This window comes from Herpailurus yagouaroundi, unplaced genomic scaffold (assembly GCF_014898765.1).
Source record: "Herpailurus yagouaroundi ecotype Mexico unplaced genomic scaffold, PumYag 160, whole genome shotgun sequence".
Lineage (NCBI taxonomy): Eukaryota > Metazoa > Chordata > Mammalia > Carnivora > Felidae > Herpailurus > Herpailurus yagouaroundi.
The window spans coordinates 36,537,151-36,546,582 of record NW_024412401.1 but is presented as its reverse complement, the minus strand read 5'-3'; the positions used below and the strand labels follow the sequence as shown (position 1 = coordinate 36,546,582).

The 9,432-nt window shown below is 46.3% G+C and overlaps 1 long non-coding RNA gene across 1 annotated transcript; it reads left to right on the top strand.

The window, feature by feature from the left end:
- The first annotated feature begins 1,152 nt into the window (after positions 1-1,152).
- On the top strand, positions 1,153-4,439 carry LOC121034432 (uncharacterized). Its single transcript, XR_005792422.1, has 3 exons — positions 1,153-1,821; positions 4,112-4,138; positions 4,239-4,439. It is a non-coding gene; the product is annotated as an uncharacterized LOC121034432 (long non-coding RNA).
- The last annotated feature ends 4,993 nt before the right edge of the window (positions 4,440-9,432 follow it).

Here is a 9,432-nt window from a genome sequence, read left to right as displayed (position 1 = left end):
AGGTTCGCTCGCACCTTGGCCGGGGGCGCCCAGCCAGCTCCGCCACGCCGCCCAGCCCGCTCGCGGCCCCGCCCCCGCGGCGCCTCGGCCTGCCCCGGAGGAGGGGAGGGAGGAGGGGAGGAGGGAAGGAGGGAGGACGATGAGGCGCGCCCGAAGCTCCGCCCCCGCCCGCCGTCCGCAGGAAGTGCGCCCTGAGCCCTCGGCCGCTGTCCTCCGCGTGGCCACCCTTGCCTCCAAGAGGCTACCCTGTGGAGGCTGCGCGCGGCCCCCGGACAAATATTCAACGGAAATCAGAGGTGGAAAAAGACGTTGGAGCATCCTGTTCCATTCCGCCCGCGTTTACTGAGGCGCCCGCGGCAGGCACGCGGGGGGCCGGGGGCTTTGGGGCCCGCACGGGAGTCGGGATCGCCTGGCCTCGAAGATAACCCAAAATGGAAGGAATCACGCCGCATATTATAGGAATGGCATAAAAGACTGTGAGGCGCAAAGGAGCTGGAGGACACGGGGTGGGAAACCTAGAAGGGAATTCAAGGAGGCCGTGTGAGGGTTCTGACCAAGCGCGCCTACAGATCCCCAGGCCCTCTCGGTGAACCTCAGAGGAGGGAGCATCAGAAAGGGAGGGAGTGCTACAAATGATGTAGGACCCACTCACACCTTGACCCAACTGTGCCTTTTGAGAGAACCCAATTTTTCATGCGTTTGTGCTTCCTTTCTAGGCCTTTGGCTGGGCTGAATTCTCGTTTTTATTTGCTAGCAGAGTGGAGATAGTCAAGGCGTTACTTGACCCGTTTGGGGTGGAAGTTCACCGACTTTAACCACCTTACCTGTCTCCGCATTTTCTTAGGGTCAGGTCAGTAGGGGGCATCAGTCTGCGCAAGAATAGATGGCTTCTAGCAAAGGAATGGGTAGGGAGTATTTTTGCCTATGGATTTCCAACCTATTTAGGTTTGTCCAGTTTCATCTGACAAATCTTTAAGATTTTATTTTATTTTTTAAGTTTATTTTGAGAGAGAGAGAGAGAGAGAGAGAGAGAGAGAGAGCACGCGGGCGAGTGGGGGAGGAGCGGAGAGAGAGGGAGAGAGAGAAACCCAGGCAGGCTGCATCCACTCTGTCAGCACAGAGCCTCAGGCCTCCAAATTCATGAAACTGAGATCATGACCTGAGCGGAAATCAAGAGTCAGATGCTCAACCGACTGAGCCACCCAGGCGCCCCTCACCTGACAGGTCTTGAAGTTGGGATTCACTGTGGTCTCCACCATGCCTTTATGAAGAAACAAGTGATCCTTCAGCTGGAGGAGAATGCAAAGAATTGAAGCTGAGCTAAAATATCACTCAGAGACTCGCTGAGCTTCAAAGACCTTATTTCCCCTGGGGTAATTCGCTGAGCCTTAGCCCTCAAGTTACCAGCTTTCCTCTCCCCCACATGGGTCTGCCTTGTTTGGGGACAATAGGACACAGAGGGCACTGGGAACAACTTTAAATTCTGCTTCTTGTCTACCTCCCAGGAATGCCAACGTCTGGTCCTCCTGGAGATGGGTAAAATTAATACTTTTATATTCAAGGGCTGCTTACAATGACTACAGACCCTATTAACTGTTCTTATAACATCAAAGTATGTAGCACGGATATAACTAGAAATGAATGTTCTATACATGTATAATATAGGTGATTTTTACAGAATAGTGTTATTTATTTTAACAACCAGGCCACCTTAACATAATAGAGATCTTATTTTACGAAGACTCCACATAGCTTTCTCCTCAGGTCACCAGGAAAGAGTGAAAAGAGAGCCACATTTGGATTCCTGCTTCGTCACTACAAGTGGGTGACCATGATCAAGTTTCCTAACCTTAATGAACCTGTTTCCTAACCTAGAAAGGAGGGAGCGCATAATAATAGTTACCTTGGTGGTGGCTGTGAAATAGCATATTCTGCAGGTAACGATCCTAGCAAAATGCTGATGCAGAATAGACACTCCCTAAATGTTCATTCCCTTCCTTTCCCCCTCTATCCGGTTTTCTCTACTATTGTTACAAAACAATAATTATAGAGTTTTCATAACTGAACATGCTGCACTCCAAACTCCTCTGTTTGCTTCGTTTGGGTCAGAGTACCATTTTTCTGTGCTCCTCCCAAAAACAAAAAATAAAACCCAGAAAACCAGAGTTCCTAAAAGGCCATACGAAAGAGTTTATTTATTTTCCAATTTCCTGGTTGGTCAATGGCATCTGGCCACAATGATCCAGTGGGTAGTCATCAAAACTAAAGAAAGTGAACTTCCATGGAAAACATTTTGGTATAAAGTTTCCACCATTCAAATTTAGCCCAGAACTGCCTATTCATACTCACCACTTCCTGTTGTATTTTAGTATTCCTTGTGGTGGGAAACTGTCACTGAAATAACGTTAAGTGTCCTACAGTATGTGACTGTGCTACTAAAAGTTTTCAGAGCAACATGGTGGGAAGGAGGAAATGTGAAGTTTTTATATCTGAGCGGAAGGTTCTCGTGTTTGCTAGAGTTTATGGAGGGAAGCTTGGATCTCTAGGGCTGAGTTCTGATGAAGAACACACTGGATATTATATGTACGTGGGGGCACAGGGTAGATGCCACCAACCCAAGAACACAGGATGGAGCCTTCTGGCATCCAAAGGGAATCTTAGGCACTTAGGCTGACACCTTTCATGAGACAGGGTCTTGGACCCCAGAATTTTTTAAGTTTGCCAAGCCGGAATCCTGTAAACCTTACCAGCAAGTCTATCTGGGCTTTACACGAGCACCCAGACCTCAGAAACAAAGCAGAGTCGCAACAAAGCATTCTCTCTTTCTCTCCCCTGGTACAGCATGTGCTTAGGCCTTATTCATGTTTGTGTTAGCTGCTTATCCTCTCCTGGTTTTTAATACAATCGTAGCTTTATTTTATACGGCATCCCAAACCCTGCCTCAAAATAACACCACCACTTCTGAAGTGGATGGCTGATGAGGACAAAGGGGGTTTTCAAAGAGCATTCAGAATGACATGTAGAAAGCCACAGAAGCCTGTCTCAAACAAGAGGACAACTGAGAAGACACTATCGCCAACACAGGCAAAATTGTATGGACAATCTAATTCAGCCAGTGATGTCCCAAGAAAAAGAAAAAGCCAGCAGGTCCACTTGAGGCCAGGATCTGAAGAGTTTTGTAAACAAGAAATTGGACTTTGCCCCAGAACCAGCAGAGAGGCTTGTGGCTAAATCATAGGATCATTTTGTATTTCCATATCGAGACTCCTGGCCCCCAAAGCACTGAGACCTTCTGCAGTGGATAATGCAACACAGGCCATGGAGCTGGTGCCTCAGATCCACCTGTGAATTTGTTAAAATGAAAATTTTTAGGCCCTATCCAAGAGATTCTGATTCTGGGTGGGCCTGGAATCAACATTTTTAAACAAGTCTCTCGGTGATACTGATGCTGATCTATAAACTGCACTTTGAGAAACACTGTTCTCTGAGCTCCACCCATTTCTCTAAACCATAAGCTGACCTTCCAAACCACCTTTTGTAAACAGCATTTTAAGTGCTTACTTTGGAGAAATTTCCTGTTTGCTGAAAAGTTTCTTAAAAGACAAATTTCTTTTGCAGAATTCTATTACAGGGAACTTTTGCCCTAAACTTTAATGGTTCTTTTTATGGAGCATCTACCAGGTGCTTAAAATTTTGGAGAAGAAGCTTGGTGAACTAAACTGTTGACAGATTCATTTTATAGCTCTGCCTGTGGAATGCCTCACAACAGAGTGGGTATTTTTCAAAGCACCCAAAAAGGCCATTCTTTGGATGGCCTTGCAAGCTCCTGGTAACTGGGCTTCGTCTGGCCATAGAAATGTAATTCACCACCTTCACAAGGGATACCTGCTACCTGGCTTTCTTCACAGGCAGGCTCTGGAGGGTGTGGGTTTGTACCTATTCTTTTTTGGTGGCTACCCATTAGAGAGGGTGAGCTGGAGAAGATACAGAGCTGACAAATACTGGAAGCCCAGGCATTGAGCCTCATTAGTAGTGAATCTTTAGATAAGGTGGAAAACCTACTCACTGGCTGTGTACCTACTTACATGATAGTTTTTGGTTCCATTGCTAGAAATGATCCTTACAAGGCATCTAGAAGGTAAACATTCAGATATCCTATGACCCAGTAGTTCTACTCCCAGAACACAACAGAAATGCATGAGTATATTCATCAAAAATGGATTTGCGAATCTCTACAGCAGCAGCATTTGTAATAGCCAAAACTAAAAATAATTTATGCAACCTTCAACAGTGATACAGTCACACGAATGGAATGTTACACAGCAATGACAGTGGAGGAACAACATGGTGAGTGAATCTCACAAATACAATTTTTTTCTTTTTTTAAATGTTTATTTTTATTTTATTTATTTACTTCCTTATTTATTTTTTAAATTTATTTTTAAGAGAGAGAGAGAGGGGGGCGCCTGGGTGGCGCAGTCGGTTAAGCGTCCGACTTCAGCCAGGTCATGATCTCGCGGTCCGTGAATTCGAGCCCCGCGTCAGGCTCTGGGCTGATGTCTCAGAGCCTGGAGCCTGTTTCCAATTCTGTGTCTCCCTCTCTCTCTGCCCCTCCCCCGTTCATGCTCTGTCTCTCTTTGTCCCAAAAATAAATAAACGTTGAAAAAAAAATTAAAAAAAAAAAAAAGAGAGAGAGAGAGAGCAAGCAGTGGAGGGGCAGAGAGAGAGGGAAACAGAATTCCAAGCAGGCTCCATGCTGTTAGCGCAGAGCCTGACATGGGGCTTGAACTCACGAACTGTGAGATCATGACCTGAGCTGAAACCCAGAGTCCGATGTTTAACCAACTGAGACACCCAGGCACCCGACAAATACAATTTTTTAAAAAATGTTTATTTTGAGAGAGAGTGCACACGCATGCGTGTGCATGTGTTCACAGAGAAGGGGCAGAGGGAGAGGGAGGGAGAGGATCCCAAGCAGGCTCCAGGCTATCAGCGCATAGCCTGACACAAGGCTCAATCCCACCAACTGCAAGATCATGACTTGAGCAGAAATCAAGAATAGGATGCTTAACCAACTGAGCCACCCAGGCACCCCACAAACACAATTTTTTTTAAGTAACCTCTATGCCTGGGGCATCTGGGTGGCTCAATCGGTTAAGCATCCGACTTCAACCCAGGTCATGATCTCATGGTCTGTGAGTTCAAGCCCCGCGTCGGGCTCTGTGCTGACAGCTCAGAGCCTGGAGCCTGCTTCAAACTCTGTGTCTCCCTCTCTCGCTGCCCCTGCCCCCCTCACGCTATGCCTCTGTCTCTGAAAAATGAATAAACCTTTAAAAATAGAATCTCTATGCCCAAGGTGAGACTCGCACTCGTGACCCCCAACATCAAGTGTCACATGCTTTACTGACTGAGCCAGCCAGGTGCCCCTCACAAACACAGTATTGAATGAAAGAAGCCAGATACAAAAGAGTATCTACTTTATGACTCGGATGGTTTGAAGTTCAAAAACAGGCAAAACTAAAATGCAGTGCTAAAAGTCAGAATAGTGTTACCTTTGTCTTTGTGGGGGTTTCTGGGGTACTGATAGTATTTTCTTATCTGGGGACTGGTTTCACACAACACATTCATATTTTGTGAGCCTTCATGTTAGGCTGCCTTAAAAGTTTATGTAAAAAAGGCATCTGGTCTATGACCCTCACTTCCTAAATGAGGAAACTGAGGCCCAGAGATATTAAGTAACTTGCTCAAGGGCAATCAGCTGTTGCTGTCCTACTGTTGAGTGCTTCCTTCCATTTGGATGCATAGTGATTCACACGTGGGTTTGGGCAATACTTGCTCAAGTAAACCCAAAGGTAAAGGAGTGAGGACATAAAGAAAAAGGAGAAGGACAGCGATGTCAGCAGCTAGTATTTGCCTACCAGTCATTTGTCCTTTCCTCTGGTGGTTGTCTGTTTCTCTTCCACCCTCCCTTTTGAACGCAGTCTTGTAAGGGCTTGGTGCCTGGAGCCGCTACAGCCATCTTGTGGCCATGAGTGGAGATATTCCCAGTACCCGGGCATCATTGAGCCAAGGCACCAGACTCCAAATTTCTTAAGTAAAAAGTAAACATTCCTATGGTCCCAGGCAGTTGAATTGGGACCCCTGTGACATGCAGCTGAACCCATCCTTAGGAATTCAGAGGAAGAACAATACAAGCAGGCAGGAGGGGATCTCAGAAGAGAGTCCCCCTTGTGGGTAGCAACATTCACAGCAGTGGTACCATCCTTCCATCATATGCATTCTCAAATGGGGCCATATTGTCCCTCAAAGGGGTGAAAATCAGTTCTTGGGGTAGCGGTAGGGCAAAAAAAAGTCTTAGCTATTACAATGGTTTATGGCTCTCCAAAGCTGACCAACAAAATTTTATTCTTCAGTATTTAATTTTTCTTGTTTTGGCAAATTTAAACCTACTTCACTTTTCCCCCTTAGGGGCAGTGATGAGGATAAAGGGTTGAGAAACACTGCTCTCTAAAGACACAGGAGGGGACCTGGGTAGCTCAGTCAGTTACGCATCCGACTCTTGACTTCGGCTGAGGTCGTGATCTCACGGTTCATGAGTTCAAGCCCCGTGTAGGGCTCTGTGCTGACAGTGTGGAGCCTGCTTGGGATTCTCTCTCTCTCTCTCTCTCTGTCTCTCTCAAAAATGAATGAATGAATAAATAAATTTTAAAGATGAGGGAAGAGCTGTAGAACAGAAGAGGAATAGAGTTCCCGGCTTCCTAAGGTTGAGCTTCTGAGCCTTCCCAAAGCCTCGGAATTCTACCAGCTCTTCCCAGAACCTTGGCCCAGATTGGACCACTGTAGTAGGTCTAGCCAGACCTGCTCTGCTCAGCCCATCCTGTGCCTTGTCACCCAAGTGATCAATGACTGTGTGGGCCCACAGTCTTGTCCTCACTATACAGAGGTAAGGGGAATGCAGACAAGAGGCCTCATCTTTCTTTTTTTTTTTTAAGTTTATTTATTTTTGAGAGAGAGAGAGAGACAGAGCATGAAAGGGGAGGGGCAGAGAGAAAGGGAGACACAGAATCTGAAGCAGGGTCCAGGCTCCAGGCTCTGAGCTGTCAGCACAGAGCCCAACGCGGGGCTCGAACTCAGGAACCATAAGATCATGACTTGAGCCGAAGTTGGACGCTTAACCACCCAGGCTCCCCAAGAGGCCTCGTCTTTCTGTAGAACCTATGGGCAATGTAGCAAGATGGTGCCGGGGGGCACAGCAAGGAAGTTACACTCAGTGCCCAGACTTTCGGTCCAGGTGAGGTGACTTGCTAACGGCAGGGCCCACACCATCTGCTAGCTAAGGTCATTGATCATGCTGGTATTTCAGATTCTCTGATTGGCAGCGCAGGAGGCTTGGTCTTCCCACTCGGGGGCCTCCTTTGACGTGGCAGGCAGCCCACCATCACCACTCACTCATGAAGGAAACAGCAGATTCAGGAAGCCGCACTCACCACATACCCACTAATCTGGTTCTCTCTGCTTGTTGGAATAGTAGCCTTTGAGTTTAGGCCAATATATGGAAACTTCTAGAAGTTTTATCTGCTGGCATGCTCATTTTTTCCAAAATCAAACCCAGTCCCTTGCAAGACTTCTTAAATCACACTATCCTACACTAATGAAGGTTCATTCAACTCCCAATTTCTAGTGCGTGTAGTGTATCTTGGCTCCTCCAAGTCAGCATCCTTGTGAGGTTGTCAATCTTCTAAGTTCACTCATTCCACTGCTTGTTGTCATCAAGTCAAAGCAGACTGAAGTTCTTCCTAGGAAGAGCCACACATCCAGTCCCTCAGAGTGGGATCTTAGGAGGTTATTGATGATGCCATTAAAGTAATTGAACACTGAAATGAAAGCAGAGTTGTAACTTCACCTTGAACACGAGGTTTCTGTACAGTCTCAGGACAAAAAGCTTTGCTCTGCCAATTTCAGTCCATCCACCAGCACCAGTACTACCCAGAACCCCCTGGAGGGCTACATGGCTCGTACTATCTGGAGAAACTTTAAGGGGATACCAGAAACGAAATCATGCCACTTCTCCCTTAATAAAAAATGTATGCTACAAAATCATAATTTGATATATTAGCATAATTACAAATCGTACTTTTTTTTTTAATTTTTTTTTCAACATTTATTTATTTTTGGGACAGAGAGAGACAGAGCATGAATGGGGGAGGGGCAGAGAGAGAGGGAGACACAGAATCGGAAACAGGCTCCAGGCTCTGAGCCATCCGCCCAGAGCCCGACGCGGGGCTCGAACTCACGGACCACGAGATGGTAACCTGGCTGAAGTCGGACGCTCAACCGACTGCGCCACCCAGGCGCCCCCAAATCGTACTTTTTTAAGCTAATTTTCCTGGAGTAGAGAGGATGCCTTTTAGTTTTGATAATATTGCTGCTAACAGTATTCCATTACATGGGTAAGAGAAACTACACCGTATCTGCTCCTTCCAGCTGAGACCTAGGGGACTTAGGCTAGTTGGGCAGGGAAAGATGGTAGATGGAATACCTCTCACCTGCCGCTTCGGGTAGTACAGAAGTCAAGAATGATAGAGGTGAGTAAGGTGAGAAGCCAAGATGGAAAAACCAGGGTAAGGGGTCTTGCTTGGTCACTCAAGCAAGGAGAGAGGGGAGGATGAAAGCAAGTGTTGGTGGGGAAGAAGAGAATCAGGGTTCAAGAACCAGGAACAACAGGTTGAGAAAATAAGCCTTCTGGTGGTCTTGAGCAGCATCTTGGGGCAAGAGGGGGTAAAGGATGTCATTGTGACCCATTGAACTTCCTAAGATAGGAGGCATGGAGTGGCCAGGACAACCAGAATCAGTTATTCTGGAAAGCTTCTCTGAGCTGGCTGGGGAATCTGGACAAAGGAAATGACTTTTCAAAATTCATTTCTGACCCACCTACAAAATTTGTTCACATTAAGCATGAGGTTGCAGAGACACCAACTCTTTGGGAAAGCAGGATGCTTTCTTGGCGTAGATATACTCCCTCAGGAAGGATGTGGCTAGCAAAAATGCTTCCCCTCCCCCAATTAAAAGATTTTAGAATAATTTTAGATTTACAGAACAGTTGCAAAGATAGTATGAAAGTTTTCAAATACCCCTCATCCAGTGTCTTCTATTGTTAACACTCTATATCACTATGGTACATTTGTCATGAGAAGCCAACCTTGGCACGTTACTATTAACTAAATAAATGGTATACTTTATTGGATTTTATTAGTTTTTCCCTAGTGCTCTTTTTTCTGTTACAGCATCTTGACCAGGATACCTCATTACATTGCACAGTCATGTCTCTTAGCCTCCTCTGGTTGACGGCAGTTCTCAGACTTTCCTTGTTTGTGATGCCCTTGCTGGGGCATCAGGCCCTTCAGGCATTTTACAGAATAGCCCTCAATTTGG